Here is an 18101-nt window from a genome sequence, read left to right as displayed (position 1 = left end):
CCCCAGGTGGCTCAGCAGTAAAGAAATGCCTGGCAGTGCAGGAGATGTGGGTTTGATCCCTGGGTCAGGAAGATCCCCTGGAGAAGGAAATGGCAACCCACTCTAGTATTCTTGACTGGGAAATCCCATGGAGAGAGGGGCCTGGTGGGCTACAATCCATGGAGTCACAAAGAGTTGAACACGACTTCGCAGCTACACAACAACAACCCTGAAATGACCATACCCAGGCCACTTGGCAGCCACACGGAGTGTGGGAAGAGCTGGGTGTGAGCATTCTGTACAAGACACAGATCCATCTCTCTGTGTTCGCTCAGTCACCCAGTGAGCATCTGACTCTTAGTCCACCTCATACCAGTCTCATTTTTACAGCTGAAGGACAGGGGTCCTCAGAGAGCTTCAGAAGTTTCCAAAGGTCACGGAGCCAGGTGTGAACTAAGAAAAGGGATAGGAACTCCGTGGGAAAATGATCCTAGGCACCTGGCCACTGCCCCTCACTCTAGTGTATGCAGACATTTCCAAGACTTCACACGGGGTTCAGGAACAAAACGGTCGCAGCCCTGGATGCTCTCTGGCTCCAGCCAACCCTGGCACACCAAGCAAAAGGCTTCTTTCAGGCAGAGGAAACAAACAAGGCTTAAGCAAAGTGAGGGTGGACAGCCCTGAGAGATGAAAGCGCCTCTGTCTTACTTGGTTCTACTTGGGGAGCCTGCGGGAAGCAGAGATTTTTCTTAGCAGAGGAGTGAGAAATCCTGCAACCGGGTCAAATTGTCAGCAAAAGAGGGGCCAGGAAAGGAAGCAGGGAAAAAGAACACAAGCAGGCCAGCGGTTTTGCATTTGAGCTGAGGGGGTTATCCTGCCTCTCGCTGGGGCCCGTGGCCCAGGTGCCTGCCTCACTCTTCTCCTCCACTCGTGGTCCACGATTCCAGCCCCCAGGCTGTCAGAGAAGACTGGAGTTGCTCAAGCCTAATCCAGTTTGCTGCCAACAGAAAACATGTATGCATCTGCCTACAGTTTCCTTCTTCTCCAGCATGGGATTTTTTTTGCAGCTCAGAACTTGAGCTAATACCCCCCAGAGCTGTGTGACACTGTGGGGATAGTGTTGCTCCTCCAGATCTCAGCTGCACCATCATGAACAAAGAAGGGACTGAATGAGCATCAGAAAACCAGTGGCCTTGCAGCTGAGCCACACCAGGAACCACAAATGCAGGTAGGCGGAGCTGCAGGAGGGCGTCTGTGTCCTCGTCAGCCCTTGCCCCAATCCCCAGTGATATTAGCATGAACCTTCTGCCACCCACGTGGAGGTGACCTCTGGCAGGAGAGTCAAGTGACACTGTGCAGACAGAGCTGCCCTCTGTGAACACGAATCACCGATTTCCCAAGAGATAAAGGAAGAAGTTCCTCAAGGATAAACTTCCTCCAGGCTGTCAGAAGGAAACCAGAACAGAACTTTGGGGCTGGAGGCCCAACAGGTGACAAGGATAAACCCATGCTGGAGGATGGGGGAACCCCTCCAGGATCAGCCAGGTTCCTGAGCTTTCAAGGTTTATGTTCTGTGGGGGGGCAGAGGCAGCCAATATATCCAGGGACTAACTTACCGTCACAGTTCAGCAATTCTGAACCAACAGGTCCCAGAACAGCAAAAGTTTTCATTAAGGGACAAATTGTTTACCAGGACCATATAGCCCTCTACTTCTACTGTGACAAACTGCCACAAATTTAGTGTTCTGAAATAGTCATTCATCAAGTCAAGACTGCTATAGGTTATAGCAGTCCAATAGGAGCCTTGCCAGGCGGGCTCCAGTCAAGGCATCAGCAAGGCTGAGCTCCTTCCTGGAGCTACAGGGAAGAACTCATATCCAGGCTTATTCAGATTGTTGGCAAAAATCAGCTACTTGTGGCTGCAGGACTGACGATCATATTTCCATGTTGGCTGTCAGCCTGGGGCTGGTCTTTGTTGCTTGGGGCTGCCTGTGTTCCTTCTCATGCTTTCCATTGGCTCCAAAAGGCCTGTCTCCAGTCCCTGCACGTGACCCCTACGTCTCAGAGCCAGCAAAGGCGTGTTGAGTCCACATGCTCTATCTGCTTCTGCTGCATCTTTCTAACCTCCTCTCCTGTTCTTTTCTGTTTTCAAAGGCTCATGTGATTACACTTACATAATCCAGGACAATCTCCCTATCTTAAAGTCATGTGATTAATAACCTTATTTCCATCTGCAAAGTCCGCTCATAGCAGTACCTAGATCACTGCTTGACTGATTAACCAGGGGATAGGAATCTTGATAGAACAACTTGAGATTCTGCCTCCCTCAAGGGCCTTTGGTTCTAAAAGAAACAGTGTGCTTTAGAAGCCCCCACATTTCCCCAAGGCAAACCAGTCAGCCCACAGCCACTCAGACCCTTTTGGTCCTAGAGGAAGATTTAGATCCAATGATGGGTACCACACAGGACTGGGTGTGGTACCCAACCATTCCCTACAGACTGCAGGGGTCAGGTCCTAGATAGACTCATCTATAAAACGTGGGTACCACCAACCAGTTGTCAAGTTGCTGGAAGAAGTATACACAACAAAAGCAGATAGTCTGCCAGGCCTAGGACAGCAGGCCTGAAACTGAATTAAAAGTTAGGAGACCTGCCCTAAGGATCATAAGCATTTAAGCACCTGAATGCACAGTGGAGGCATTTTTTCAATACTTATTTTTATCTTAGGAATAATAACATTAGGCCAGGGAACTTGCAGGCTGTGGATGGTCCTAAAGGAAAAGAGTCATTTGAAATCAGGGTGAACACTCCAGAACCTTGACACCTGCTTCAGGATGACTTGCTTACAACCTATTAATATCTTGACTATGGCATGACTGGCACCAGGGCTTCCCTCTCTCTGGCCAGGGCAATGTGCTTTGTTGCCATCTTCAACTACTTCTCTGAGCAAACTGCTGCCTGCTTCAAAGGTGGTAAGATGAACATGTGCTTTTTCTAAGTGCAGAGAGCCCCAGCATTCCTTGCAAAATGAGCTGCAGGTCTGGCACTGGGCTTGGTCTTTTATATACAGGACCTTGTTCAAGGTTCACAGCCTATAAAGTAATATCAGTATCTGCTTTTTACAGGAGAGAAAACAGGCTCAGAGAGATTAAATAACTTACCCAGGATTTGAACCTAGATTTTTTTTCCCTTTATCATATTTTTTCATTGAAGTTTAGTTGATTTACAATGTTATATTAATTTCTGATATACAGCAAAGTGATTCAGTAATACATATATACATTCTTTTTCATATTCTTCTCCATTATGGTTTATTACAGGATATTGAATATAGTTCCCTGTGCTACACAGTAGGACCCTGTTGTTTACCCATTCTATATATAAATGCTTACATCTGTTAACCCCAATGTCCCACTCCATTCCTCCCCCAACACCTTCCCCTTCGGCAACCATAAGTCTGTTCTCTATGTCTCTGAGTCCGTTTTGCAGATGTTTGCGTCACATTTTAGAGTCCAGATGTATGAACCTAGATTTAAATGGCTCCAAAGATGCTGCACTATTAGAGGTGTGAATATATCGTGCTTATGTGTTTAAAGTTGTTCTATGTCCAACGGAGAATCAGATGTTTCATGGGATCTTGACCAATGATCGTTCTCTTGCATCTGTCCACTGTCTTTAAAAACAAGGCTCTTGCCATAACAGAGGCAAAGGGACTCAAAACCCCATTGAGACCACTCAATTCCTTATAAGAAATACATATGCCTCAGATAGCCCAGAGATGGGGTCTGGCCTCCAGGGTCATGCCGAGCTGGCTCACAGCTGATGGGCGACCGTACTGGTTTGCTCCTCTTCTACCACCTCATCTGACCTTTCTGGCCAGCTCCTTAAATAACGGGACAGGGGGCTAAAGAGTGGAAAATATGATGTAAGAGTTGAACAGCTGGAGAGGGAGGAGATGAGCTGCAGTTTTGCAGCAATAGTGCAGAACTAGCCAAAAGCAGCCACTGGCCGTACAGGAGGATACTGCTCACTGAGGGCTTTCACATGGGCATAATGCCCTTTGTCCTGTAAAATAAATCTACAGCATAGCTTGGTAGATCTCCTCATTTTGTGAGGTAGGGGTGGGGAATGGGGGTAGGGAAAAGTTAAGTGACTTGCTCAAAGTTTTCTTCATATAACTGGCAAGAAGCAGGACTGGAAGCATTTCTTATTTACTCAAAAATTTCAACTACTGCTACACCATGACGCTGCACAAAGAAGGAGCAGTTTGGGAGAGGGCATATGTGACTACCCACAGAACGAGTAAGAAGACTTGGAGCAGCTAATATCAGCAACTACGGCTTCCCTGGTGGCTCAGAGGGTAAAACGTCTGTCTGCAATGCAGGAGACCTGGGTTCAATCCCTGGGGTTGGGACGATCCCCTGAAGAAGGAAATGGTAGCCCACTCCAGTACTCTTGCCTGGAAAATCCCATGAATGGAGGAGCCTGGTAGGCTACAGTCCATGGGATCGCAAAGAGTCGGACACGACTGAGCGACTTAACTTTCACAGCCAGAAAGTCGGAGCCATGTTGGGAACCAAAGGCACAGGAAAGGAGATGCCCTATGGTCTCCAGGAGGGCTATGGTGGCCTTCTGTGAAGTCCTATGAGACCCCTGAGGGTCCCTAGAAAAGGAGAGGCCGGGACAGCTGGAGACTAAGACTAGAATGACTGAAGGAAGAGCTTGAGCGTGGAATGGGGGCTGCACACTTGTACCCATCACATGTGACCACCGCCTGTGCTGTCACATGTACACAGCACTTGCACCTCACACACAAACCCAACAGGCATGCCCGACACATGTGCAGCTGCCGTCACGTGCCCTTGTCACGTGTCCCCGCCACGTGTTGCTGACCCATGCAGCAGAGATGTGCGCCCATCACATGCCCCTGACCCATGCACGGGATAGGTGCACCCATCACGTGAGCGGCTCTTATATATGCACCTAGTATGTGTGGGATGCCTCTGTGTCTTTCCTCCCTTGCTCTCTCTCTCTCTTCCACACGTTCTCATGCCTAGGCACCCACATACACATGTGAAATAAATTTCATTCTTAAGGCTATACTGTTCTCCAGCTCTGAAGGTGAATCTCACCCCACCCCACCCACCCCACTATTTTTTTTAAATCAAGAATCACTCAAAGAAAACTTCCGTCACTCAAGGCAATGACTCTGACCAAGCTTAGTCCCATAACTCAATCTTCTCTTTCTAAACTGTGCTAAGGACAGAAACAAATCCACCAACAAAGCCACTGTCCCCTACAGATCCCTAAGAAGTAAGGAGAAATCTATTTCATCCATCAGGTCTCACTGAATGAAAACTGTCATGTGACCAAATTCCCTGGTTTCCAAAAATAATTCTGCTGCAACCCACAGAACAGAAGTGCCCAGCTACGCTGCCTTCTGCAAGCCCTGCCACATCTCCTGAAAAAAGGAGAATAAAAAGGCAGCACGCTCTAACAGTCTTACGTAACAGTCCCGGTCTATCTGGCTGGCGGCAGCAGATTTATAACGCACCATAAATAGCTCCCTCTCTGGGGAAAGGAGACCAAGTAGGGAGGCTGTGCTGTGGAGCCTCTCCTCTTTCGTCCCCAACGGAACCTTCATGTGTCTTCCAGCACAAAGCAAGTTCAGGGAGACCAGCTGGCCCACGTCCAGCACAGATATAAGTTACCTAAGAGACCCTAAAAGCTGAGCAAGATGTTAAGGGAGCACTGTCTCCCAAGTTAGCATAGGAACCACACGCTCCCCTGCAGACAGGCTCCCCAATACGCCTACAGGGCTGCTCTGTGCTTCCAAGCCAAACTGGGGGGATACAGTGCTCTCTGGACATTTCATTCTGCCAGCCAGGGAATGTAAGGCCAGCCTGATGGGTGGCAGGTAGGCTGGAGATGGTTCTTGGTGGAGCATCCCCACCCGTATGCTCCCTGCCCCAATTCTAACCCCCTGTCAGAAAATTCAGATCTGCAGAGGAGTCCTCTCCATATCTCCAAGTCCAGGGAGGAGTCCAGCCTTTGACTAGAGGCTGGTCAAAGTCAGACAGGGTAGCAAGAATGAGAACTTCATCCCAAGCCCCTGTAGGGTGGCTTGCTGGAAATCTCTGTGATTCCAGAATAGAAACATGTTGCTATGAAGAAAGAAAACATCCCCTGAGAAAACCTACACGTCCCAAACAAGGAAGCCCTGCAGTCAACATTGTGTGCGCCGCCACTTTGAAGGGGTGAGGGATATCTGGGGAGCAAGAAATGGGGAGAGAGAGAGTTGGGCTCCACGGGCAAGGCAAGTGCATGAGGCCAGAGTCAGTAATAAACCATGTACAGCTAGAACAGCAGCTGTGGTGCTGTCACGCTTGGGGATAAAGTTAATACAATAACCAGAGTGAGAAAGAGGCCCAGGAATGTGGGGCAAGGGTGGGAGAGGAAGAGGGAAGAGAACAGGTCTCTGTACATGACCCCTCCTTGGGTCCTGTCTCTCACTGCACTCACTCCCCAGGTGGAGTCTGGAGTTTAAAAACTCATAATGACTCCAACAAGGAAAAGAGCACGAACAGTTCCCATTTATTGCAGTGACTGTGGCTGTGAGCCCGGCCAGGCCTGGGTGCATTACCCCAGGGAATGCTGACCTAAAACTCACAAGACCTGCAGGCCGGCATCATGCCCCTCCTGCAGTTGTTGGCAGGGAAACTGGGGCTGGAGGTTTCTCCCCACAGTCCCAAGAACCTAGAGGTGGGGCTGGTGTTGAACCCAAGGGTGTTTCATGCCTTAGCACATGGCAAACATACCAATAAATACAAACATCAATTTAGTTCATGGTATCCTTCTCTTGGGCTTCCATGGTGGCGCTAGTGGTAAAAAAAAAAAAAAAAAACACACAACCCACCTGCCAATGCAGGAGATGGGTTCAATCCCTGGGTCAGGAAGATCCCTTAGAGGAGGGCATGGCAATCCATTCCAGTTTTCTTGACTGGAAAATACTTGGACAGAGGAGCCTAGTGGGCCATAGTCCACAGGGTCACAAAGAGTCAGACACGACTGAAGCAACAGCACATTCAGCACATCCTTCTCTTACCACTTATATAGATCTGAAATTTTTCAAAAAACCAGGTGGGATATAAAAAAGCAATCCTACGTGAAAAATAAAAATTTAAGATTATAAGAGAATGTCAATAACAAGACAAATGCTTTCAAAGAAAGTATGAGGATTATTTTATACTGAAAAAATGTTAACTTCCCCAATAAAAATGCTCATGTAGGGAATCATTATGAGAGAAAATTCAAATAGTAGTTTTCAGGAGAAAAATCACAAGTAATCAGAGAAACAAAAATGAAAACAAGTATGAGACACTCTTTTGCCATCTATCCCGCTGCACTCTTTTTCCCCCTACTTATAATCTGTGCTGCTGATCATGCAGGTTATGAGGTGGTTCATGCTCAGGAGTGTGCATCAAAAGCAGTTCCAAATGCATTCTTTTTAATGGCTGAGTAATACTCCAATGTGTATATGTACCACAGCTTTCTTATCCATTCGTCTGCTGATGGACATCTAGGTTGCTTCCACGTCCTGGCTGTTATAAACAGTGCTGGGATGAACATTGGGGTACACATGTCTCTTTCAATTCTGGTTTCCTCAGTGTGTATGCCCAGCAGTGGGACTGCTGGGTTGTATATCAGTTCTATTTCCAGTTTTTTAAGGAATCTCCACACTGTTCTCCATAGTGGCTCTACTAGTTTGCATTCCCACCAACAGTGTAAAAGGATTCCCCTTTCTCCGCACCTTCTCCAGCATTTATTGTTTGTAGATTTTATGATAGCAGCCATTCTCACTGGCATGAGATGGTACCTCATTGTGGTTTTGATTTGCATTTCTCTGATAATGAGTGATGTTGAGCATCTTTTCATGTGTTTGTTAGCCATCTGTATGTCTTCTTTGGAGAAATGTCTGTTTAGTTCTTTGGTCCATTTTTTGATTGGGTCGTTTATTTTTCTGGAATTGAACTGCAGGAGCTGCTTGTATATTTTTGAGATTAATTCTTTGTACACCCATGGCTGATTCATGTGAATGTATAGCAAAAACCACTACAATATTATAAAGTAATTAGCCTCTAATTAAAATAAATAAATTAATTTACAAAAAAGAGCAGTTCCACTTCTGCAATAATTTCCTAAGGAAAAACCATAACTGTGTGCAGAGACTGACCTTTCCCCCTTCAGCACTAAGTCACAATGAGGAACCAGAAAACAAAGTTGTCTAATAATACAGATTTCAATAAAATAAAGCATGGTCCAACCATATAACAGGCCTGCACATGTCCCATTTCTAATGATACTGCAGAGAAACCCAGGCAAGCCAAGAAGAGATGCTCGGGATAAAATGAATGGGGGAAAAGGCAGGTCACAAAACAGTGTATAGAATATAGTGTCTCTGTTTTAATAAAAACAAGATGCATAAAATATAATTGAAGTGTATGTCCAGTAGAATTTTATCTCTGCAAGCAGCCTTTCCCCATCCACAGAACTACACCCAAACAATCTTGTCATCCCTCCTTATTAGGTCCTTGGCTGTCCTCCAGCACGACAGTCCAGCCCCGACCTCTCCATGCTTCAGCACTGACTGTGGCATCATCTGACCAGCCCACACATTTAAACAGCCTGGCTATGAGCACATTTCCTCACCCCAGCCACACAGGCGCAACTGCATTTCCTAAAACACACCCACTATAAGCTCAACCCCTCCGGGGACAGAAAGACACAGCTGCCATGAGTCACCATGGGATGTTAGACAAGTTAAAGTCAGTTAAGCCTCAGTTTTCTCATCTACAAAATGGGAAGTAATATTAATTCCTAACAGTGCAAGGCTCTCATGGGGATGAAAGGAGCTAATACCCTACAGTCAAAATGCCCTCTAGTGAAAGTGAAAGTTGCTCAGTCGTGTCCAACTCTTTGCAACCCCATGAACTATACAGTCCATGGAATTCTCCAGGCCAGAATACTGGAGTGGGTAGCCGTTCCCTTCTCCAGGGGATCTTTTCAACCGAGGGATCGACCCAGGTAGCCCTTAGTAAACGCTCAATAAATAATAGCTCTGCTCAGAAACCCTCTGAAAGTAGGGGTGAACCTGTTGAGGAAATGGGGACTCTATGTCAACAGGCATTTTCCACAATCAGGCTTTATAAAAAGTCCAAGGACACACAATTTGTATTCCATGCCTTGTATGGTTTGGGAAGAAATGAGTAAAAGAGAGACTTATTTCTAATTTTTCACTGTTGTGTCCCCAGTACCTGGGAAACAGTAAAAGCTGGGGTGTAGACTTAATTAAATGATGTGGCCTTTACGCTCAAACCTACTGAACATAACCAACCCAACTGTTCTGTCTTAGCCACAACTACACGACAGGCTACTCACAATGCTGATGACCAAAAAGTATAATGGCTTTCCACTGAGTCAGCCATTATATCAGGAAATGAGAAGGAAATGTTTGAGGGGCTTCCTGAGTGACAGAAATACCATCAACCAGGATCATCGCATGGTCAACCTCTGAAATTAACTCGTAAAACTTAAAGGGGGAAATTGCATCTAGATATCAAAGGAGGACAGGAAGTTTTTGTTTTAAATTGTGTCTTGAAGAAAGATTCTTTCCATTTCCATATCAGCTTCTCCATGTGCGCTGACCTACAGTGAAATCATAGCCTTGTGTTTTTGAAAACAGATTCCGCAGCTATGGAAACAGAAGTTGTCGCTTACGCTGACTTCACTGTAGGATCAAGTAAGAAGAAACATCTCAGCTTGGACACGGCTACTTAGCTGCAAATATTGTTCTTTGCAATAAAATGCGCTTAACTGTAATCAATAAATAAAGCCCTTAAATTCCTAATCCTCTAGATAAACTGTACCACATAAAAGTTCATTTGGCTAACAATTCATACTTCAGGCACATGTGTAGTCAAAAGGTGTCCCATTCCTAATTTTATTAATTCTAAATAATCCCCAAGAGGCAATTGGGCCCCACTTGGTCCACACTCAAAGTCAGATTCTAGACTCAAACCAGCTTGATGGCAAAGAACAAATTTTCCACATAGCACTGATGCAGGCATGTGGAAATTGCAAGAGAGAAATGGGGCATCTTAGCTCAATTTTCATCATCTTAGCTCAATTTTTAATATCCACTTTCAGTAAGTAACCCAAGCAGACCTTGCTATTACTCATGAAGTAGCAAAAAATAATTAGGAATGCATGGTATTGAGAGCAGAAGCCAAAAGTCTCTATATAAGAACATCCCAGGAAGCAATGAGGTCAGAGATCAGAGCCACCAAGGGGCTGAATCAGGAAACACACTCTCCCCTCCCAGAAAAAGGCACTCAATTAGTCTTTCTGACTGAAATTAACAAGGCTGTTACTAAGAAACTGGTCAAAACAGACAAGCAGTCACTGAGTGAATTTGACAGTTGTGCCTTCAGTCACAGAGCTTCATGGGATGGCAGGAGGTCCCTAGGGTGAGGGACCATGATAAGCACAATGTATAAATGCAGCAGCAAGACAGGAAGTGAAAAGAGGAAACACGCCCGCTAGGAACGGGATGGTGGGGGGCGGGGGATGGGGCCGGAGGTGGGAGGGGGATGGGAGGGGCAGGAGCAGGGAGGACTGAGTCATCCCTAAGCAGAAGAGGGCTGGCGCCTCACTAGTCCCCACCAGACACCACCTTCCAAGGTGCAACTGCAGGAGGCCGCAGAGAGGCACCACTTCTGCCTGCTCAGGACCTTGCTCAGAGGGACCAATATCCACATGCAACTTTATTTATCAAGTCCGGTTCTCTTTCTGCCCCCATCATCTTTCCAACACAGAGCACGCAGCATCTCTCGACAGCTGTGGCGCGTCTAACACACCTCACAGCTTCTTCTTCACAAGTGAAAGTTGAACAGCAGACCCAGCTAAGATGTTTGATGCTCAACGTCAAAACGACACCACTTGCATGACCTCAGGAGAACTGATGGGGCCACACTTTTACAACTGTGTCACGTTTTGCCTACATTGTGCTTTCAATTTTTGAACTAATTGCCAAGTCTTAAAAATCATTAAGTGTTAACACCAAAAAACAATCTGGATTTCTCAGCTCCTCTTGATAAATCTGGAGAGCTGGCAACTTCAGGCTCACGTTCCTGAGATTTTACTGAGAAGGAACAGTTGGTTAGGAGCTAGAAAGTACCATGTACCGCTCCCTAGTACATGGTACCCAGTTGGTCTCATTCCTTTGTGTTATCTACCTGGCCTCTATTAGCATGTTCTATAGAAAAAAAGAGGGGCAGTGTCCTGGAATCTTTGCTTCCACTAAGACAGAATGACTTCCCTCTTTTATACATCATTTTGCAAAATTCCAGTTATCTCTGGAATACAGATAGGTTTTAGATAAAGTTGCAATTAGCTTATTGTTTATACTTACAATTATGACATATAACCCAACATACAAGATTTTTTAAAGAAATCCTTAAGCTTCACATAATGAGACTTTTCTCCAACTAATTTTACTGTTCAATTTACAGTCTGAATTTTACAGGAGAATTGTATTAGACCTTCAAACACTAGATAATTCCAATTATAGTTAAATTGTTTCAGAGTATAGGAAATAAAAAAAATCAATCTTATTAAGCAAATATAACACTGACATCTAAGCCAGATAAATATAGCACAAAACAGTGCTGCTATGGAACAATGGGGCATGTGTCCTTTTCAATTATGGTTTTCTCTGGGTATATGCACAGTAGTGGGATTGCTGGGTCAGATACTTTTATTCCTAGTTTTCTAACGAATCTCCATACTGTCTCTGTCAATTTACCTTCCCATCAACTGGGCAAGAAAATCCCTTTTCTCCACACCCTCTCCAGCACTTATTGTTTGTATATTTTTTGAGGATGGCCATTCTGACCAGTGCGAGGTGATACCTCATTGTTGTTTTGATCTGTATTTCTCTAATGAGCAATGTTGAGCATCTTCTCATGTGTTTGTTGGCCATTTGTATATCTTCTCTGGAGAAATGTTTAGATCTTCCTCCCATTTTTAGAAGATGCAATGGAAGATAAAATGCCAAGTAAGACAGCAAAGTATAATACTCAGAAGTACATGGAGCAAGGTATAGGTAAAACATAGGCAAACATTTTAAAAATCACACAAAGTTATTCATTATGACACAAATTAATTGTAAGAGTAAAATACTGGAAGCAATCTCAGTGTTTCTGTATAGGAGTTCGTTCAACCAAACAATGGAATACCATGCAGCAGTAAAGAAAAAATATAGCGGGAAAGTGAAAGTAAAGTCGCTCAGTTGTGTCCAACTCTTTGCAATCCCATGGACTGTAGTCTACCAGGCTCCTCCGTCCATGGGATGTTCCAGGCAAGAGTACTGGAGTGGGTTGCCATTTCCTTCTCCAGGGGATCTTCCTGACCTAGGGATCAAACCCAGGTCTCCTGCATTGCAGGCAGATGCTTTACCCTCTGAGCCACCAGGGAAGCCCAGAAAAAATATGGCAGGAAGAGCTCCATAAACACATTCTAGAACAGTTGCTGGAATATACTGTTAAGTGAAAAAGAAAAACATGAAAACATTATTACTTTTCTCTATAAGGAAAAAGGGAAACAAAATATTCACATATAAGTAACCATTTATTTTTACAAAAAGAAACACAGCATAAACTAACAACTGGAAATGGATTCCCTTTGGGAGAGGGTAGGAATACGGTGAAAGAATTAAGAATGTAATGAGCCACCTTTGGGTATAGCTTTTCCTATACTTTGGACTTTGGAGCATGCTAATGTTTTACATAAGCTAAAATTTTAATTAAGTCAATGAAGATGAAGGCTCTAATATTGCATGCAAACAGAAAGAGGTGAACATAACCATAGAACAAACAGTAGCAACCTTAGCACACAGAAGAAAAGAAAGCATTAATAAAAAAAAATCAGAAAAAAGAAGTGTCAGTGACACTCTTGCACACAATCCTCCATACTGGCTTGATGAGATACATCCTTTATGAGTAAAAAAAGAACTGCAAATAGTAAATTTTGAATTTTATTTAGAAGGTGTGTTGATGGTAGTGTTACTGTTGTTCAGTTCGCTAGGTTGTGTTCCTACTCTCCAACCCCATGGACTGTAGCACACCAGGCTTCCCTGTCCTTCACTATCTCCCACAATTTGCTCAGCCTCATGTCCACTGAACCAATGATGCCATTCAACCATCTCATCCTCTATCTCCCCCTTCTCCTGCCTTCAGTCTTTCCCAGCATCAGGGTCTTTTCCAATGATTCTGCTCTTCGCATCAGGTGGCCACTGTATTGGAGCTTCAGCATCAGTCCTTCCAAGAAATATTCATGTAGTAGAATGAGTACAGTCAATTTTTAAATTATTTGGGGGTACAATGTGTAAATATATTGGTGTTGTTTAGAACAAGATTTGAGGGTTGTTAGTTTAGTTGTAAGGGAAGGGAAGGAATTTTTGGCAGAAGCCACAAGAAAACCCTAAAAAAGTTCAACATGGGTGGAACTTAAGATTCAGAGGGTAAAGCTGGAGAGGAGGGGGCAGACACAGGGTACTTGAGCATACAGCTCCACACGGCTACTACTCACACTGTAATCTATGTAATTGTACGCTAAGGTGGCCCTGGTCTCGTACCTCATGCTAAAAAGAGCTTGGCCTTCATCCAGGAGGCAAATAATCCAGCATGGCAGACGTTGTCTCAGCTGCAAAGTTCACTGTGAGATACTCATGAGTTAAAGGAAACCATGGGCTCTGATATGAGCCCTTCATGGCCCGGAGGCCAGGAATTCTCAGTATAAACCAGCACCACCAACTGAGATCTGCAGAAAGGCACATGTTTTAAAATCTACTCCAGAACTTTCATAGTTCTGTGACCTCTGATTAGAATCAAACAGCAGTAAAATAAGCAGCCTTTACCCAAAAGAACTACTGAAAAAAATGTGGCTACTTAACCCATTGAAAATGTACCCATTAATATTCTAAGGTAAAATCAATTCATAGATCATTTTCAGAACAGCGTTTTCATTTCTAAACAGTCTAGCACAAATATTTTAATTTCAGTATTTTAGGAAACATTCTGAAAGCTTCTTAAACTGTTTATTTTTTGCTTTTGCATGATGAGTCCATAATAAAGCAAGATACATCCTGCCCTTATTAGTCTAGAATCACATGGTAGCTTCCCAGATTCCAGTTGATAACATCCTAAGAGTTCTTAGGAATTACATTTGGGTAATTCACCAAGTTCAGTGTTACAACTAAAAGTCTTCCTGCACTGACTTGGGTCTGACTGTGAGAGAACTCATTTTTTTCTGATGTACCACTACCCAGTCCAGAAGGGTTCTATGACATGTCCCCCAGGTCCTATCTCACCTTGGTCTGGGGTATTTCAGTTATCTATCATGAAACAGCAAACCAGTGCCAAACGTAGGTGCTAAAAATAAAAAAAACAGTGACTCTCACATTTCTGTGGGTGTGGCAGAGGCTCAATTGGACGGTCCTTCTGCTGGTCTCACTTGGGGTCCCTCATGAAGTCGATCAGGTAATAATAGGGTCAGAGCATTTTAAATGAGTTCCCTCATGTGTCCAGTAATGTGGCAGGGATGCCTGCAAGACTGGGACCTCTCTCAGGTGGAAACGTGTTGTTTGCATCACTGGGCGAGTCCTCCAGTGGAGGCGGGAGTGTTCAAACTATGAGGCAGAATTCGCAGATCTCTTTAAACTTGGTCTTGAGAGTTACTCTGTGTCACTTCTGCTACAATCTATTGGTAACAGTAAGTCTCAAGGCCACCCCAGATTCAAAGGGAAAAGATACAGACTCTACTTCTCCACCAGAGAACAATCTGTAGCCCAGCTCAGGGCAAGACATCAACCTTCCCCTTAGACAATAAGGCACAGCTGTGTGGCTCCTGTCTGCCTTCTGTGTTCACCACATGGCTCACACTCTTTCCAAAGAGCAAGAACTCACATCGCCACAGAGGCTCTCGCTCTCCTAGAAGAAAAGTCTGATAGCACAGAGAATCTGAATGCTTCTTCAGCTCATGGTCAAGGACAAGGGTTGACAAACTTTTTTTTGTAAAAGGAAAGGAAGTGAGTATCTCAGGTTTTGAAAGCAGTACGATCTCTGCACAACTACTCAACTCTGCCACAGCAGCAGGAAAGAAGCCAGCTGCTACTGCTGCTAAGTCGCTTCAGTCGTGTCTGAGTCTATGCGACCCCATCGATGGCAGCCCACCAGTGTCCTTTGTCCCTGGGATTCTCAAGGCAAGAATACTGGAGTGGGTTGCCATTTCTTTCTCCAGTGCATGCATGCATGTTAAATTGCTTCAGTCATGTCCAACTCTGTGCAACCCCATGGACAGCAGCCCACCAGGCTCCTCCGTCCACAGGATTCTCTAGGCAAGAATACTGGAGTGGGTTGCCATTTCCTTCTCCAAAAGAAGCCAGAGATAATACGCAAACAAATGGGTTTGGCTGTGTTCCAATAAAATTTTATTTACAACAGCAGATCAGAGGGATGGAGTTGGCCTACAGAACGTGATTTGAGCCCTGGTCTAAGAGAATGAGTGTTGGATTTGAAATTGGAAAATCAGGCCTGGAATTCTGACTTCACTACTCACTACCCATGTGACCTCAGTTGAGTTTCTTCAACTTTCTGAGGTTACATTCTACATCTAAAATGTAAAGATAATGCCATTTATCTTTCCGAGGTGTTTGTAGGCAGGGATACACAAGAAAGTGCAGAGCCCCCTCCCTCAGTAAGACAACCGTGCCTTAGTTCTAGCCCTCGGGGCCTGGAGAACAATTCCTTTGGAGGGGGCGGGTCCCAGGGAAACCTAGCTAGCAGGACAGAATGACCATCCACCACTATTCTCCAATGAAATGGAACCTTCACTGATGAAAATTATATTTCACAGAAGACTGAACAGTCTTTGTTAGAGACCTGGCCCTGTTCTGCCCTTTCTCAATAGCAAACTCTCTTGTTTTGAGCCATACAGACAATATGCACACAAATGGTTTTTCACAAACAAGGAGCATACGTGGTCAGTGAAAAAAAAAACAAAAAACAAAATAAGCAAGCCTCAAAAGTGTGATGACTCAAACAGAAGTTTTTTCAGTGGCACAGCAGTAAAATCTTACTGTACACACATTTTTTTTTAATGCTAAAGGTATAACTGGAATTTTTTTTTAACATGGGAATGCAAGCTTTACCTTTTTAAAATTGACACTGATGGGGGGAAATATATTCAAAAATTCAAAAAAAACAAAACAAAACTATCCTTAGCCCAAAGGAATTTAAAGCATTAAAGTATTTTGTTTGCATCTCCCCTAATGGGGCAGCACTTTGTAATACCCATAGTTCTTTAAGAAAGTAAGAGATTTTTACATCAATAGCTGGCAGCGGTCTACTCCCACTTTTGGAAAATTCCATTCACCCAGAGGAAAGTGGATATATCAGAAGGTGGGTGACTCGTCCACTGTCAAAACCTTGTCCACTGTAGGATTCTCCTGCAGCACCCACGAGAGCAGGATCCTGGCCACAGCTCCTCTCGCAACTTCAATGTCCTCTTCTCCCACGGCAGGGCGGCCCTCGCCAGGAGCAGCTGTCCCTAGTCTCAAGAAGAGACAGCTGCGCCCTGGAGGGATGGCGTTAGAAGGGTGCAGGTTCCCTCCTAAGCCCCGGAGTGAGTGCCAACGGCTGTCATCATCTGGATTGAATGTCCCCTTCCAAAGCAGTCTGGACCACTTCCAGAGTGAAATAAATAAAGCTAAAATCCAGGCAAACTGATAGAAGGGTCGTGGCTTGACGGATCGATGAACATGTTGCTTCTAATTCATAAATTAATAAGTGGATACAGATTGTGGGTCTCCTGACTCAGATATCAGAAGGGGAAGGAGTAAGATGACTTAGCCTGAGACAGGCAGAAGCAAACAGTCCCAAATTCCCTTGTACTTGTACTAGAGCAGAATGGAATTCTCACATGATAGCTGGGATGTCTATATTAAGGATCTCGGGCCAGGCCTCTACTAAATAAAGTTCAAGTGGCACTGAGTTCACATGCTACCCAGAGCGCTCCAGACAGCTGATTGTTCTCCCCGTATCTCCTGCTTTGGAACTTGAGCTTCAGAGTAGCTCCCCGCCTGCTCTTGCTGTGGCCAGAGTCCACAGTGTACTGGGAGGTGTGACTGTGATGAGCTATCAAAGGACCAACAGATAACAGAGCTGCCTCCCTCACACCCCATATGCGTGTGTGTGCATGCGTCTCTCTCTGCCTGCATATGTACACACAAACCCATCACTGGAGGTCAATGGTTATGTAAGATGCTATCATCAGGGGAGGCTGGATCAAGGGTGTGTGGGAACTCTCTGAACTCTCTTTGCAATTTTTTTGTAAATCTAAAATTAAAGAGATTTAAAAAAAATAAATAAATAAACTTTAGGTCAACTTGAAGGGCTGAAGCAAATCATTCTAGTTTCCAAAGCCGCCTCCTGCATAAGTCATCAACTCCTCCAGAGGATCAGTGTATTTAGCCCTGAAATGAGGCTGATCAGGTTCCCAAAGGACCGCAAGACATACCCGACATTCTGTGACTATTTAACATTAAGGTGCTTTCTCCTTCCAGGGTGATAGTCTGCAACTGTACACTGGTCAGACTGTGAAGTGGAGCCAGGCAGGACAGGCAGTCAGCTGCTGATTATGCTCCAAAGCCTTCTCACACTGTCACTGCGTCCCTGCCTCCACTCTCCCAAACGCAAAGGGACGACAAACACAGAGACGTGACGGTGCCCAGGGGAAGGAGAGGGACAGTCTCCACAAGTCTCCTTCTTACCTACAAGAGAAGAACTTTCCTCAGGAGACAGAAGCAGACTGGTCCTACCTGCAATGGCAGTGTCAAAATCAAGGCCCGGGTGGTAGGGAGTGAGTGGGGGGATGGGAAGTGGGAGGGTGATGGTCAGTGGGGGTGGGGGGGTGGGGTGACGGTCAGTGGAGGTGGTGGGGAGAGGGTGGGGGGGTGATGATCACTGAGGGTGGGAGATGGGATGAAGAGGTAGGGCTGGGGGGCTG

General features: G+C 45.1%; 1 protein-coding gene across 8 annotated transcripts in view; it reads right to left on the bottom strand.

The window, feature by feature from the left end:
• The window catches only part of TRAK1 (trafficking kinesin protein 1), a 155628-nt gene that overhangs the window by 101516 nt on the left and 36011 nt on the right, over positions 1 to 18101 (bottom strand). The gene's annotated exons all lie outside the window — the stretch shown is intronic.

Source organism: Bos grunniens, chromosome 22 (genome assembly GCF_055505025.1).
Source record: "Bos grunniens cultivar Pamir isolate PY7600 chromosome 22, Bosgru_T2T1.0, whole genome shotgun sequence".
NCBI classification, from domain to species: domain Eukaryota; kingdom Metazoa; phylum Chordata; class Mammalia; order Artiodactyla; family Bovidae; genus Bos; species Bos grunniens.
Note: the sequence above shows the minus strand (reverse complement) of the source record. Positions and strands in the feature narration are given on the sequence as shown.